The sequence below is a fragment of the Schistocerca americana genome, chromosome 5, assembly GCF_021461395.2.
Source record: "Schistocerca americana isolate TAMUIC-IGC-003095 chromosome 5, iqSchAmer2.1, whole genome shotgun sequence".
Lineage (NCBI taxonomy): Eukaryota > Metazoa > Arthropoda > Insecta > Orthoptera > Acrididae > Schistocerca > Schistocerca americana.
Window position 1 is genome coordinate 281,541,775 of NC_060123.1, and position 17,512 is coordinate 281,559,286.

Below are 17,512 nucleotides of genomic sequence, written 5' to 3' on the forward strand. Positions count from 1 at the left end.
CGTACGTATTGCGGACGACAATACGCGATACCACCAACTGGGGACGCCTACCCTGATTACAAATTATATTTCTGTTTGTATGATAGCTCAAAAATTTCAGTTTTCAAATCTGTTTACCGGGTAGTAACGCGTCAAATCGACCCATTCCTCTGGTACTTAAATATCTGATCCACTCAGGACCACAATCTCTTAATAACTGCCGTTAAGCCTATACTAAAAGCCAAGGAACCATCAGAGATGGACAAACGAACAGCGTTATTACTAATTTTTAACAAATAGCATATTGTACCGAACGGCAGTCAGAGAATGGTACAGCAGCCTACTTCTTTGCTGCGGTAGTCCCTTCAGAGCCACGGAGCTTCAGCACTGCTGGCTATCGACGTCATCGGTATTTTACCTCTTCACCCTCCTTTTTCAAAAAACCACAACACATTTTATACAAGCGATTTATGTACATAAAAAACAAAAATACATAAATGATCATATTTATACATAGTTCGCCGCTTACTACTGCTTTGTGACTACGATTGTGCGACTAATTTCATCGTGCCACCAACCACGCCACTTTGGCAAGCTAAGAAGCTCAGACTGAAACACACCCGGTCTGACACATCGTTTATGTTAATGGATAACCTAAGCCGTCCTTTCATAGCTCCCTGTTGGCGGCCTGACACTACCTTTATCTCTGATGAACAGTCACAGTCCAGGACAACGTATTGTGTTAAATACAGTCACGTAAATGAAACCTATTCCTTATGTTCTAACCTTTGTTAACCACGTAATACAGTGTGAAACATGATGTATGATTAGTGTTACTATTATAGCTCGTCATCGAACTTATTCATGCTTGCTGAAAAACCCAGTGAAAAAGGGAGACATACATAGTTTTTACTCCTGTTCGGCAACAAATTTATTCACGCTCGCTGAACAAACATGCAGCCTAATACGCGTAATGGATAATGCTAATGTACTCAAACAACTGATCGTATAAATAATAATAATGCGTGTGGCTAGGCCGGGAGCCCCACCTCCGCGGAACTCGGCCGCCTGGTGCAAGACTCTTTAGTTGATGTCGTTTAGACGACTTGTGTGTCATTAAGGACGAAATGGTGATAAAGATAACACAACAACCAGTCTCCAAGCGAAGAAAATTTCCAAGCCGGTCGGGAATCGAACCTGGGCTCCTCGCATGGCATCCCGCCACGCCAGCAACTTAAAAAAAAGTCACGAGCGGCGTCTTAACCATTTTTTTCATTCTGTTTTTATTATATTTCTTATCCAACACAAATAATACAAGTTTTTACAATAATGACACGGTGGAAAATGTACTGTACAATCTGCACAAGAAAAATGTCACAAACTTTTCCTGTTGTGACACTAATACCTTTTCTTAATTCATTTTTTATTTCTTTCATTTTTTTATAAGTTAGTGGACTCACTTCATCCTAACAATAGTGTACATAATACAATTACTGTAGAAAATGAAACCTCTGCGACAGCGTTACCACTCAGCAACGGAGGTGGACATTTCATCAACTCCAGAATGAAATTTTCACTATGCAGGGGAGTGTGCACTGAAATGAAACTTCCTGGCTGATTAAAACTGTTTGCCGAATCTTTGCCTTTCGCGAGCAAGTGCTTTACCGACTGAGCTACCCAAGCACAAGTCACAACCCTTCCCCACAACTTCAATTCTGCCAGCACCTCGTCTGCTACCTTCCAAACTTCTCAGAAGCTCTCCTGCGAACCTTGCAGAACTAGCACTCCTGGAAGAAAAGATATGGCTAAGCCATGTCTCCGCAATATCCTTTGTTCCAGGAGTGCTAGTTCTGCAAGGTTCGTAGGAGAGGTTCTGTGAAGTTTGGAAGGTAGCAGACGAGGTGCTGGCAGAATTGAAGTTAGGGGAACATGTCGTGAATCATGCTTGGTTAGCTTAGTTGCTAGAGCATTTGCCCGCGAAAGGCAAAGGTCCCGAGTCCGGGATACGGTTTTAATCTTCCAGGCAGTTTCATTCCATCTACTGTGCATGTTAGTGAACCAGGAGTGCTTACTACGTTCAGTGTACTTAAAACATGCCGAGAGTCAAGAGCTACTAAAAATCTTAATTCAACCATTTTAAACGACATCATAGACGCCACTGACTATAGAAATTATTAATTTCCGCAATTAAAATATCAGCCTTTAGGCAGTTATCACGTAATACACTGCAAAATAATGTGCTTTATCACATGAGAAACATTAAAAATCTTCTGACATGTACACATATCATCGTAGTATCTGCGCCTTTTAACATTTTTAACACGAATCCCAACAAATCAGTGGTTTGCATGAAAACTGACGCGTAGCAGAATTCCAACAAACCACTGTCCGTGTACACTGTTTACTTGAAAACTGAGACAGAACGGTGGTTTCTTAGGACTTACGTCAAAGATATTAAAAGGCTCAGATACGACGGCAGATTTTAAAAGTCTGACCTATACTGATGCACAATCTTTTGCAGTCTATCACCTGGTAATGGTCTTAAAGCTAAAAGTACGATAGTGAAAGTAAATAATTGGTACAGTAGCGACTATGATGTTTTTTAAAAAGTTTGCATGAATGTGAACTCCAGCCACGGGAAGTTAATTTAGTTAAAGCATTTATTCCGTATGTAAACAAATAAACACCTACCAAAACCGGAAGAGGATACTTTGATGCTCTATAGAGCCCATACAACACACGAACGTGCCTGAACTCGAAAAAAAAATGGTTCAAATGGCTCTGACCACTATGGGACTTAACATCTGAGGTCATCAGTCCCCTAGAACTTAGAACTACTTAAACCTAACGAACCTAAGGACATCACATACATCCATGCCCAAGGCAGAATTCGAACCTGCGACCGTAGTGGCCGCGCGGTTTCAGACTGTAGCGCCTAGAACCGTTCGGCCACCCCGGTCGGCGAACTCGAAAAAAATTGTCCATTAATTCTTACGCGTGAATGAGGAGATGGCGGCAGGTTGACTCCACAAACGACAAGATTAGAAAATTTAATAACGAAAAGAAAAGTGTACAAGACCTACATTAGACAACATTGTCGAGGGAGAAATAATAAACTCGCCTGGTGAAAGTAATTTATATTTCCGATTGATATTCCACAACTTTGACAGTCAAGCCTAAAGGAAGTATGTACACATTTAACGATAAAGCCATACTTTCCTAAGCGAGTTACATGGACTTGTTTGTGTTGAATTCTTTCCCGTGAATGAGGGTCAGTTTTCCACGCCCTGTATAAAACTACGAGCAATGTGGAACGACCCTTATGACGGTTAGAAAGGCAAGTATGCGTCTTGCAACAAGTGGACAGAGAGACAGTGTAAACTTGGAACTTGTTTCTCTGTCGGAAAAACGACATATACGAGTATAAACACGTATGGTAACGCGAGGTTTTAATACTTTCGAGTTTTTCTCTGTGTCAGCCAGTGTATAATGTAAAACCGGGAGAGGGCAAAACTTGCAACTGCGGAAGGGAAACATTTCTGTGCCTCCCAGCCAGCTCTCTACATCTCTACGCAGTTCCCTCTTTTTAAGTTCATTCCGACATTATGTAATGAGTAGGGCGAGTATAAATTCACGCCAGCCCTCATTAATTTGTCAGTGCTCTCGCAGTTGTCTCGGCGGCGTCCACAAGTGCTCGTTTTTCCGCGGGAAACTGGCTTCAGGGGGCGGAGTAATTTACAGTGGCTGCCTGTGGGAAGCGGGCGCTTAATAAATCTGCGGCAACTCCCCGCGTTTTCACGTTCAACATAATGCGGCGGGCAGCGCGGCGGCGGAGCAGCCGAGCGTCAAATGCGCGCACGCGGGACAGAAAACTTGGCCGCGGGCTGAGGCGCCGTGCGGGTGACCCGCGACCAGCCGGGCGCGAAACTCGCTGCAGCGCGCGACACGTCGGCAGCGGGCCACTGAGCGGAATACGCACTCTGCAGGTGCTGCCAACGTAGACACGCAGTTAGCAGGAGTACTTTAAGCTGAAACCAAAATATTTCGACAACCTCGTCAATAGTTTTTTTTTTTGTATCCCTATGTGCAAAGTTGGAGGCGCGTTGCTAGCTGAGATGCTAGAAAATGAGCTCTCCCATTGCACTACTCACAATGGAGTACATCAGGCGTGATGATACATTAAGAACACGTCTGTGTACAAAACGCTCAACCACAGACTCAATAAAATACACTACTGACCATTAAAATTGCTACACCACGAAGATGACGTGCTACAGACGCGAAATTTAACCGACAGGACAAAGATGCTGTGATTTGCAAATGATTAGCTTTTCAGAGCATTCACACAAGGTTGGCGCCGGTGGCGACACGTACAACGAGCTGACATGAGGAAAGTTTCCAACCGATTTCTCATACACAAACAGCAGTTGACCGGTGTTGCCCGGTCAAACGTTGTTGTGATGCCTTGTGTGAGGAGGAGAAAGTGTACCATCACGTTTCCGACTTTGATAAAGGTCGGATTGTAACCTATCGCGATTGCGGTTTATCGTATCGCGACAATGCTGCTCGCGTTGGTCGAGATCCAATAACTGTTAGAACAATATGGAATCGGTGGGTTCAGGAGGGTAATACGGAACGCCGTGCTGGATCCCAATGGCCTCGTATCACTAGCAGTCGAGGTGACAGGCATCTTATCCGCATGGCTGTAACGGATCGTGCAGCCACATCTCGATGCCTGAGTCAACAGATGGAGACGTTGGCAAGACAAAAACCATCTGCACGAACAGTTCGACGACGTTTGCAGCAGCATGGAGTATCAGTTCGAAGACCATGGCTGCGGTTACCCTTGACGCTGCATCACAGACAGGAGCACCTGCGATGGTGTACTCAACGACGCACCCGGGTGCATGGATGGCAAAACGTCATTTTTTTGCATGAATCCAGGTTAGCATCATCATGGTCGCATCCGTGTTTGGCGACATTGCGGTGAACGCACGTAGTAAGGGTGTATTCGTCATCGCCATACTGGCGTATCTCCCGGCATACTGGTATGCGGTGCCATTGGTCGCACGACTCGGTCACCTCTTGTTTGCATTGACGGCACTTTGAACAGTGGACGTTACATTTCAGATGTGTTACGACCCGTGGCTCTACCCTTCATTCGATCCCTGCGAAACCCTACATTTCAGCAGGATAATGCACGACCGCATGTTGCAGGTCCTGTACGGGCCCTTCTGGATACCGAAAATGTTCGACTGCTGCCCTGGCCAGCACATTCTCCAGATCGCTCACCAACTGAAAACGTCTGGTCAATGGTGGCCAAGCAACTGGCTCGTCACAATACGCCAGTCACTACCCTTGATGAACTGTGGTATCGTGTTGAAGCTGCATGGGCAGCTGTACCTGTACACGCCATCCAAGCTCTGTTTGACTCAATGCCCAGGTGTATCAAGGCCGCTATTACGGCCAACGGTGGTTATTCTGGGTACTGATTTCTCTGGATCTATGCACCTAAATTGCGAGAACACTTGTCGGTTCTAGTAAAACATTTTTGTCCAATGAATACCCGTTTGTCATCTGCATTTCTTCTTGGTGTAGCAATTTTAATGGCCAGTAGTCTACATATTTTTTGACAGCGAATTAAGGTTGGGTCCGCCTTTTTCCAAGTACAAAAATTATTGTTTTATTTTATCACCCAAACGTGTTTCACCACTGTTGTGGCAATCTCAACTTTTTTTTTTTTAAATTTTATTTTCCTTTTATTTTACATTGTTATTTTGACATTGTTGCCAACCAAAATCAGCCACAGGTCAAAATCAGTACACCATGTCGTCCTTGAACTACTTTTTCCGCTTCTGGAATGACTCCATCTGGTTTGCACACAGAGTGCATTGTGGCTTTCTTCGTCTCCTCGATAGCCATGTCCCTGAGAGACCACGTAACTCGCCTAACACTGATGCTCTCAACTACCAATAATCCCACGCTCTGTAACTTCCAGAATCTTGCAGGCTGAGCGATTTGTTCTGTAATAGGGCAAGAAATTGCATTGAAACTCTGGTACAGAGCCGAGTGATGGGTCTGTATCAGAGGATCAGATGATTCCGCGACCGTATAGACTGCAGATTCCTCAACTTGCGCCATGGGGTGATGGGGTTTGGGGTTCCGTTAAATAGGTCAGGAGTCCATTACATGCTGGAGGCGGCTATAGCGGGGGTTGTGCGGTTTGGACTGGGTGGTTTTTTAGGTATGAATGTCTCAGGGAAACACAAAAAGGACTTCAGTCTCAAGGGGTTAGGTCGTAGACAGGAAGAACGTAGATCTAGGAGCCATCGGTATAACAACTGTAAATTGTCGTAGCTATACTGAGGAAGTACCAGAGCTCCAGGCGCTAGTAGAAAGCACCGATGCCCAAACCGTCAACGGCGTTGAAACTGGGTAAAGTCGGAGATATGTTCAGCCGTAATTTTTGCGAAGAACCTAATGGTGTTCAAAAAGGATAGGTTAAATAGAGTTGGCGGTGGCGTGTTTGTTGCTGTCAGTAGCAGATTATCTTGCAGCGAAATTGAAGTATATGGTTCCTATGAGTTGCTATAGGTAGAGGTCAATCTTTGCAACCGGAATAAAATAGCCGGCCGGAGTGGACGAGCGTTCTAGGCGCTACAGTCTGGAACCGCGCGACCGCTCCGGTCGCAGGTTCGAATCCGGCCTCGGGCGTGGATGTGTGTGATGTCCTTAGGTCAGTTAGGTTTAAGTAGTTCTAAGTTCTAGGGGACTGATGACCTCAGCAGTTAAGTCCCATAGGGCTCAGAGCCATTTTTTTTAATAAAATATTAATTGGATTCTTTAAAGGACTTACCAGCAGATAAGATACAATTTCTGAAAGATTCAAAGAAAACCTGAGTCTAATTTCAAACTGTACCAGACTCATAAAATTACAGTTGGTGGTGACTGTAGTTTACCCTCGATACGTTGGCGAAAATACATGTTTAAATGCGGAGATACGCATTAAACATTGTGCTCAACTCATTCTCTGGAAATTATTTCAAGCAATTAGTTCATAAGCCCACTCGGATAACAAACGGTTGTAAAAACACATTTGACCTCTCAGCAACAAATAATCCTAATAACGAGGGTCAAAAACGGATACGTGGGTAAGTGAACGCAGGATTGTCGTAGAGACTGAATACCATAACTCCCAGGTCCCCTGAAAATAAAATAAAAATATATCTGCTTAAAAAAAAAAAAAAAAAGAAGATAAAAATGTGTTTGACGCTTTCCTTAGAGACAATCTCTACTCCTTCCAAATTCATAATGCAATTGTAGACCAGATGTGGCTTCAATTCAAAGAAGTAGTATAGTCAGCAGTTGAGAGATTAATACCAAATAAATTAACAGAAGACGGAACTGGTTCCCGAAGATACACAAAACAGGTCGGAGCGCTGTTACGGAGGCAACGAGAAAAGCATTCCAAATTTTTAAGTGAACTCAAAAACCCCCAGATTCTAGATCGTTTTCAGAAACTCGAAATTTAGTGCAGACTTCAATGCGAGAACTTTCTACAGTTAAACTTTGCTCGAAACCAGGCAGAAGATCCAAAGAGATTCTGGTCGTAAGTAAGTATGCTACGAGCAAGACACAATCAATGCATTCTCTGGGTGGTACCGAAGGAAATACTATCGATAACAGTGCTGCCAAAACAGAGATACTAAACCCAGCCTTCCGAAATTCCTTCAACAAAAAAGACGAAGTACGTATTCCGGAATTCGAATCAAAAGCAGCTGTCAACACGAGTAATTTTGAAGTAGATATCCTTGGAATAGTGACGCAGCTTAAATAACTTAATAAAATCAAGTCTTTCGGTCCAGACTATATCAATTAGGTTCCTTTCAGAGCATACTTTTGCAATAGCTGCTACTTAACAATCATGTTCAACTGCTCGCTCGACGAAAGATCCGTACCCAAAGACTGGAAAGTTGCACAGGTCACACCAATATTCCAGAAGGCCAATAGGAGTAATCCACTAAATTACATGTCCATGTCATTAACGTCGATATGCAGCAAGATTGGAACATATATTGTGTTTGAACATTATGAATTACCTCGAAGAGAAAAGTAAATGGACACGCAGTCAACACGGATTTAGAGAACATTGCTATTGTGAAATGCAACTAGCTCTTTACTCACACGAAGTGTTGAGTGCTGTCGACAAGAAATTTCAAATTGATTCCATATTTCCAGGCTTCCAGAAGGCATATAATACTGTTACTCACAAGCGGCTTGTAATCAAAATATCGTCTCAGTTTCGCGATTGGATTCGTGATTCCCTGTCAGAGAGGTAACAGTTCGTAATAAAGTCATCGAGTAAAACAGATGAGATTGCTCGCGTTCCCCAATACAGTGTTATAGGCCCTCTGCTCATCCTCATCTATATAAACCATTTAGGAGACAATCTTAGATTTTTTGCAAATGATGCTGTCGTTTATCGCCTAGTAAAGTCATCAGAAGGTCAAAACAAATTCCAGAACGATTTCGACGGGGTATCTTTACGGTGTTAAACTGGTCAGTTCACCCTAAATAATAAAAAGCGAGGTAGTCCACAAGAGTGCTAAAAGCAATCCCTTAAACTTCGGTTTCACGATAAATCAGTCGAATCTAAAGGCCGTAAGTTCAACTAAATACCTAGGAATTACGAATACTAACAACTCAAATTGGAAAGAACACACAGAATATGTTGTGTGGGAGGCAAACAAAAGACTGCGTTTTTTTGTCAGAACACTTAGAAAAGTAACAGATCTACTAAAGAGACTGCCTATACTATGCTTGTCCGTCCTCTTTTGGAGTATGTTGTGGGTTGTGCGATCTTTATCAGACAGGATTAAAGGACCGAGGAAGTTCAAAGCAAAGCGGGATCTTCTCACGAAATTTCAGTCACCAGCTTTCTCTTGCGAATGCAGAAATATTTTGTTGACGCTGACCTGTATATGGAGAAACGATCATCATAATAAAGTAAGGGAAATCAGAAGTCGCACCGAAAGATATAGCTGTTCATTCTTATCCGCACGCTGTTCGAGAGTGGAATAATAGAGAATTATTTTGAAGGTAATTCGATGAACCCTCTGCCAGGCGCTTAAGTGTCATTTTCAGAATATCCATGTAGATGTAAATGTAGATTTGCCATCGCAGCCATATTTCGTCTTTCGAAGAATGTCTTCCTTGCTGAAAGCTTGTCCTTGTGCACAGATCAGAAGTTCTTGACCCTCAACATTTCTTTTTCCATATCCAAAAGGCTCCACCACTTCCCATATCCATTACTATCAATGCCGATCTGAGCATTCAAATCCTTAGTTATCATTATGTTGTCATCTCTTACTTGGTCTTCCAATTTTGCAAGGAATTTCACTCTTGCATCCTCACCGCACCCTTGCTGAGATGCGTACACTTCGTGACCACGCAAGTATAATTTGTACCCACCTCTCAGCAGTTTTAAGATCTTTCCCTTGTATTTGGTCTCATTCATTTCAAGGAGATGAATTTTTCTGCTCTCCATGTCTACAACCTCTCCACCCTTTCCTGTCAACGTTATTACTTTTAATGTTCCCACTCTCATCTTGTTTTTATCTTTTTATTGAGTTCTAGTGTTTCGTCCTCTTTCATTCCTTGGATTTTCTTCAGGCTGCGGAGACGTGTCATTCATTCCGTGGGTAAAAGAAGAGTTATCATTAGGTATTTTCAGTCCGAGGCTCGTTCCTTCATTGAAAGCAATAACATATTTTACTCTTCTGTTGGCCCGCTAAGCCTACCGCTTCTGAGGATTTTCTTTCAGGGATTACTCTTAATCAATAGCTCCTCAATTTGCCTCACAAGGACTGAGTGCACCCAGCTTGCCTGAAGAGAGCGGCCGATCCGGAAGGTTACCCGGCATAGTGCTAGACAAGACCGACGGCGCTTAACTTGTGATCTGGCGGGCTTAAATTGCACTTTATGTATTGAGTGAAAAATTAAGTCAGTACACAGCCACAAAAATACACTCACCAACAGTGAATTGCTAAACAAACTGATCTTGTCTGTAGACCTATTCTGAAACCACTGCGCTTCTAAATATCTGACTAACTTTGTTTAAGGAAATCAATCAAGTTTAAACTCAGTTTTCATGTGACACTAATACATTCAATTTCTGTTCATTCTGCAGGAAACATCGGCAGGTGGAGCTGCCTCGCGCCTCCACGAACCAACGTTGATCAACCATGTATTGCGTTTTCCAGTACTTGCGTTGCGTGGTGTCTCGTACACTCTTTGATGATGACACGGAACATATTTTTCACATATACAAATAAAAATATTTTCTCCGTTTCACTCAACAAACGTTTCATTTCATCCACCTAGCGTTACTACTTGAAAGCGGGAAACAGAAAAGCTCATGTAGAGCCGATATAGTTGGAGAGACTTAATTCCTGGATCGAATTTCACTTGAGCACCTTGATTCTGTTTATGTATGGGACTGCTCTTTGTTAGAAGTGACTGAGCTAGCACGTGGTTCACTATGAGAAAGAGAAATTTTCTGTTTGTTTCATCCTGTCCAGGTCTATAACAAAGCTTCTTTTAAGATTTCTTATATAAAATTTAGAGGTTTAATTTTATTTTGTTCCAAAATTGTACTTTATGTGCTTGCTTTGTTCATGGTTCTAATCATCCAAGTGATCAGTGGTAGGCATTCTGCCTCACTTCGTTGTTGCGCTGTACTGTTGTTGTCATGCTTTAGACTCCCCCCCCCCCCCCCTCTCGAAGACTTTCCTTTTTTAAAAAGATTGGTGCTAATTGCATGCAATTTACTGCTCTGTTAGCACCATGTCGTGAGCACGTGACACATAGATCCATCACATATTATGTGTATCCGAACTTAGTAATAAATAATAATCATGCACCGTGCTGTTGAAGATGTTCTTGATCAGCCAATAAACTCATTCACTTTCCCTACTGTGTTTCAATGTGAGCTGAACAAAATTTTAGGAATAACAAGAACAGTTTCCTTTTTCCGTACGCCTTACTACTTACATTCTACATTGTAATGGCATGGTACGGGCAGTGTTGGTTGTTATCAGTGTTGATCCCTAGCGAACGTGGCAGATACATTGACACGTCGCCTCGCAGTGAGTTGACCTCCCAGTTCTGGCCAAGTAAGTAGCATTGCGGAGTGTGTTACGCCTCTGCTGCTATGTCAAAGGACGTGTCTAGTTTCCCATCCACAGACGGTGGGCCATGGCGTCGGCTGCCGTCACCGAGAATACGACAGGCTGTGTTATGTGCTAGAGGCTCAAGGCGACGGAGTCCTCAGTTAGTAGAACTGTGGCACGTGCGGAGATGGCTGAATCTCAGTGTCATAGACCCGTGAAGACAGCGGAGCGCAGAACTGCCCAAGCAGCTGCCCAGGCAGCGGTCGAAGATTCGAAGCCCAGCCACGGTGGTGACGGCTGCGCAACTGTTAGACGACGACAGGCGGGTCCCGGGAGGGTTTAAGAGGTGCTGGCCGATTCGGAGAATGTGGAAGAAGCCGTCTTTCCTTGTCACGCGGTAGCGTCTCGAACGGGCTCCATTGTCCAAGGACCGGCTGTTGCTACACGGTGGTACATTGAAACACGTAAGTGACCGGCATTTTCTGCGATTTCCGTATTAATAGGTCATTGCCTGCGGCTGTGGCGGCGGCTGATGTTCTGGATGTAAGACTGAGGTGTAGCCTGTGCTGCTACACCATCGTGCCTACTGCTGTCACAGACTATAGTGCTTTCCGACAGGGTGATTCTGCCTAACGTTTGTGACGGTACAAACCCCCGTTACTAGATGGATATTTCTAGGATGCAAGGATTGCTTTGTGGAGAGCGTGCGCGCTACATGGCGCGCGATTCGCGGAAGCGCGTGGCGCGCCCGCGCGAGATTTCCAACGGTCGGTGGGATGGTCTCTGCCGCCTGGCGGCCACGTGGCCTGCAGCTTGGGGCATTGTTTGGTTTTTCGCCCATTACGCGAAAACTATGTAACTGACGGTGAAGAGCGATGCGGCAGTGGATTGCGGTCAGCAATATGCGTCTTCTGCAAGATCGATCTTTATTTCAAGTCACGAGACGCAAAAGTTTTAGTAACCTCAAAATCGGTTAATATCACGAATAGTGAAAGATTAATAAAAATAGTAAATACCAATTTACAGGGATGAGCGAGCACTCACTGAAAACGTTTCGTCATAGCGGATCGAGTGCCGTAGTCATATGTTAAGATTCATAAACAATTAAGCCCGTAAAGAGCAATAAACAAAGTTTGAGGGAAAATTGTTTATAAAATTCAATAGAAAATTCATGACGTAAAGAATGGCACTATATAATATTTTGGGTGGCATCACACGTATTTTAAACTAGTTAAGTTACACTATACACTTAACTTGCAATAGTTTTCATTGTTTGCAAATTATTTTTAACACTTATCACCCCTAGTTAATTACTTATTATAGATATGAGGATTTTGAGCAGCGCAATGTGTATATCGCTATAGATTACGTCAAAAACCGGCGCTATATGCAGTTCCATGTTAAAACTTTGCAGCACAGATGTCAACAAGCAAATTTGCCCTAAGTGGCGAAATTTTGCAAAAACTAAAACTTGATTTACGGGCGATATAATAATCATAGAAACTAATGTAACATAGTAGATAAGATGTACTTTTAGCGCGGTTCCGATGGTGTACTTATTTCTGTCGAGAGATGTATGTATCAAAATTTGTAATCTTAACTGGTGAGCCTATATAAGCGAGCGGCCATCTTGGCCAGGGGTGAGTCGTTGGTCAGTCGTTTTGGAGGGTGGGTGGCGAGCGAGCCCACTTGTGGGTGGCCCATGTGGTCGTTTGAGAATTTTTTTTTTTCGAGAAAGAGTATTGTTTAATAGTGCAAGTGTGCAAGCATATATTTGGTGAACTGGAAGTGCTACGATTATTTGTGTGAGTACGATTTATGAGGTATACATCGTCGTAAGTGAACATGTGGCGAACTGTGATTTCGTGCCAAAACTGCTATAACAAAGAGGACAGTGGGACTTGTGGTTCTGCTCGAATTGATTGAGTAACTTTCGTTTACAGCAGCCCACATTACTGCTATTGGGAGCTCGGATTCAAATTATTGTTAATGTAAAACTGTAAACCATCTCACCAGTTCTAATTTCATTGTGTGGAAGAAAAGGACAACGCCAATAAATAATGATTGAACTGTGTCGTAAAAAACTGATTTTAGTATAATGATCGCCTAATTCTTGTCCCCTAGCATAAACTGTACTTATGTCTGACTGAATAATTAATTCAAAAACTATGACAAACGCGTGGACGTGGAAGTGTACTAACGCATCAAGTGTGGAAATCATCCCCTGAGACTTACGTGAAAGCCAAAATTTGCAATAACATTTTTAGCCAACATTTGTATATGCACATTCGTAAGAACACTCTGCAACCGCACTTCTTCATATTCAAACCGCCCCGTCGCACGTTGGACATTAAAGGGAAGTTACAGGTGTCTTACCTGTCGCCAAAAGGAAGTTCTTACTCTCAAACGAGAGGCAACATTTCAGAAGGAAATTTTTGAGACTTTACGTCTACACTGTGTAGGAGTAAATCATGGACTGGTTGGAAACTGAAAAGAATCAAGGTATTTTCATTGTGATATTTCAAATTGCTCTGAGCACTATGCGACTTAACTTCTGAGGTCATCAGTCCCCTAGAACTTAGAACTAATTAAACCTAACTAACCTAAGGACATCACACACATCCATGCCCGAGGCAGGATTCGAACCTGCGACCGTAGCGGTCGCTCGGTTCCAGACTTGTGATATTTCAAAAAGGTGCTCAAGGGAAGGGCGTTGATATGTAGGTTCCCCGCAATATCGGCGAGGAAGGGAATACTGGGGAACACTAACTACAAAAGTGGCAGGATGATACAACCTGTGTTAATGACATGAGGGACTTACTTCCAACGGTAATGGTTGGAGCTGTAGAGGGCAAAAATTGTAAGCGAAGAGAAAGATTGAAATATACCGAGTGAGTTTTTGACGCATATGGAAACATCGTCTGTAAAACCTACAGATAATTTTCAGACATTAATTCCTTTTCTGTCTCTGCCAACGGCTTAGTCAATAATTCACACTAAAGTTTCTTGTTTGCAGGAACGACCTTCGAGAGATTGTGTACTGAAGAGTTAGTACCGAATACAGTGGCCCAGCAGGGACACTGTATTTGAATTCGGGAGGACGTTGGTTCGTATCACATTCCGGTTATCTAGAATTGGTTTTCTGTTGTTTCCCTAAATCGCTAAAAGCGATAACATTGGGACACTGGGACACGTCTCACGATCTACTCAGAACACCGACGACCAAACAAAGTTGCTTCAACGGCAGTGACTCTCATACAGGGTGCTCACAAGCGACTGGGAGAGTATCCAATACGGATAGCCCTGCAGAAAAGAGTAAGCAGTACTAGTGACACTCCTACACAGTGGGACAAATTTTGCTGTCTTTAAGTGGGATAGATGAGAGCCGAAAATGTAAGAAAGATGTGGTAGCAAGGATTGTACATGATAGAAGAGCTCTCATTAAAAAGAAACGTCTGTTAATATCAAAAAATTCAGAAATCTTGAGGCAAAAGAAAGACAGCACAGTATTGTTGAGAAATATTGACATGAAGACGTAAATATCCAGACTTGTAGTTCAGTATTACAGGAGTGTTCAGTATCAAATGAACTGGTTGAGTAAGAGGTGAAGGAAGTCGTACTGCGACGAGTCATTGAGAGATCATGTCTAACAAACAACATAATCACCCATGAGATAGAACATTTTACTACCAGAATTCTGGACGAAATCGGTTCTTGAATAACAGCGGAAGGAAATAATTGCTTGGGTAGGCGTAGATGTGCGTATGTAAGGAGGTTTATCGGTTATGTGGGATGCAGCAGTTAGACTGACATGAAGAATACAGTCGGCAAGCAATAGAGCAATTTGAGAACAATTGGATGATATATTCAAAAGAAAGAGCTTCATAAATTGAGCAAATCAGTAACGCTTTTATCCACCTCTGGCCCTTATGCAAGTAGTTATTCGGCTTGGAACTGATTGGAGGCTGTCCTGAGGTATATCGTGCCAAATCCTGTCCAACTGCCGCGTTAGGTCATCAAAATCCACAGCTGGTTGGAGGGCCCTCCCCATAATGCTCCAAACGTTCTCAATTGGTGAGATATCTGGCGACCTAGCTGGCAAAGGTAGGGCTTGGCAAGAACAGAGACAAGCAGTAGAAACTCTCACCGTGTGCGGCCGGTCATTATCTTGCTGAAATAAAATCCCAGGACGTCTTGTCATGAAGGGCAAGAAACGAGGCGTAGAATATCGTCGACGAACCACTGTGTTCTTACGGTGCCGAGGATTACAGCCAAAGGAGGCCTGCTGTGAAATGAAATGGCACCCCAGACCATCACTTCTGATTGTCGGGACAAGACAGTCTTGTTGTTATACCATCACTGTCTGGGACATTTCAAGACACGTCTTCGGGGGTCATCGGGGCTCAGTTCGAAGCAACACTCAATACTGATGACAATTCTACTACAGTCAGTGACATTCCAGGCTGAAAGTGTCAGACGCCAATTCAAACGCACTTGTTGGCGTACAGAGGTCAATGGTAGTCGGCGCAAAGGAAAGCCGTGAACTCAGCCTCCTTTCTGTGAGCCGCCTATAAACGTCCTTGTGGTCACTGAAGCACCAGTTGTACATCGGATCAGTGATAAAAAAAATCCGGAGCTCTGAGTGCCTCTCTTACGACTGCTCGGTCCTCTCGTTCTTTTGTCTGTATAGACTCCTTTTTTGACTCTGATTCATCATCCCTGCAAGCGTCGCCGAATAGTGTCATCGCTCCTATTCAAATGTCGAATGATTCGCCGATCACTCCAGCCGTCTTCCTAGAGCGCAACTACACGTCCTCTCTCAAATGCTGACATCTGCGTATACTGTTCACGCTCCTGTCTGCGGGGCATAGTTACTGTCCAGTTGAGACCAAGGAACGAAATTCTCCAAGACTACATGCCCTCGTATCGATAGGTTCCCTGTTTAGTATCCTTGCCAGCTGCACGGTTAGATTGCACTACAGCGTCACACATTCACGCATCGGTCGTCAGCGTTTATACACTCCTGGAAATTGAAATAAGAACACCGTGAATTCACTGTCCCTGGAAGGGGAAACTTTATTGACACATTCCTGGGGTCAGATACATCACATGATCACACTGACAGAACCACAGGCACATAGACACAGGCAACAGAGCATGCACAATGTCGGCACTAGTACAGTGTATATCCACCTTTCGCAGCAATGCAGGCTGCTATTCTCCCATGGAGACGATCGTAGAGATGCTGGATGTAGTCCTGTGGAACGGCTTGCCATGCCATTTCCACCTGGCGCCTCAGTTGGACCAGCGTTCGTGCTGGACGTGCAGACCGCGTGAGACGACGCTTCATCCAGTCCCAAACATGCTCAATGGGGGACAGATCCGGAGATCTTGCTGTCCAGGGTAGTTGACTTACACCTTCTAGAGCACGTTGGGTGGCACGGGATACATGCGGACGTGCATTGTCCTGTTGGAACAGCAAGTTCCCTTGCCGGTCTAGGAATGGTAGAACGATGGGTTCGATGACGGTTTGGATGTACCGTGCACTATTCAGTGTCCCCTCGACGATCACCAGTGGTGTACGGCCAGTGTAGGAGATCGCTCCCCACACCATGATGCCGGGTGTTGGCCCTGTGTGCCTCGGTCGTATGCAGTCCTGATTGTGGCGCTCACCTGCACGGCGCCAAACACGCATACGACCATCATTGGCACCAAGGCAGAAGCGACTCTCATCGCTGAAGACGACACGTCTCCATTCGTCCCTCCATTCACGCCTGTCGCGACACCACTGGAGGCGGGCTGCACGATGTTGGGGCGTGAGCGGAAGACGGCCTAACGGTGTGCGGGACCGTAGCCCAGCTTCATGGAGACGGTTGCGAATGGTCCTCGCCGATACCCCAGGAGCAACAGTGTCCCTAATTTGCTGGGAAGTGGCGGTGCGGTCCCCTACGGCACTGCGTAGGATCCTACGGTCTTGGCGTGCATCCGTGCGTCGCTGCGGTCCGGTCCCAGGTCGACGGGCACGTGCACCTTCCGCCGACCACTGGCGACAACATCGATGTACTGTGGAGACCTCACGCCCCACGTGTTGAGCAATTCGGCGGTACGTCCACCCGGCCTCCCGCATGCCCACTGTACGCCCTCGCTCAAAGTCCGTCAACTGCACATACGGTTCACGTCCACGCTGTCGCGGCATGCTACCAGTGTTAAAGACTGCGATGGAGATCCGTATGCCACGGCAAACTGGCTGACACTGACGGCGGCGGTGCACAAATGTTGCGCAGCTAGCGCCATTCGACTGCCAACACCGCGGTTCCTGGTGTGTCCGCTGTGCCGTGCGTGTGATCATTGCTTGTACAGCC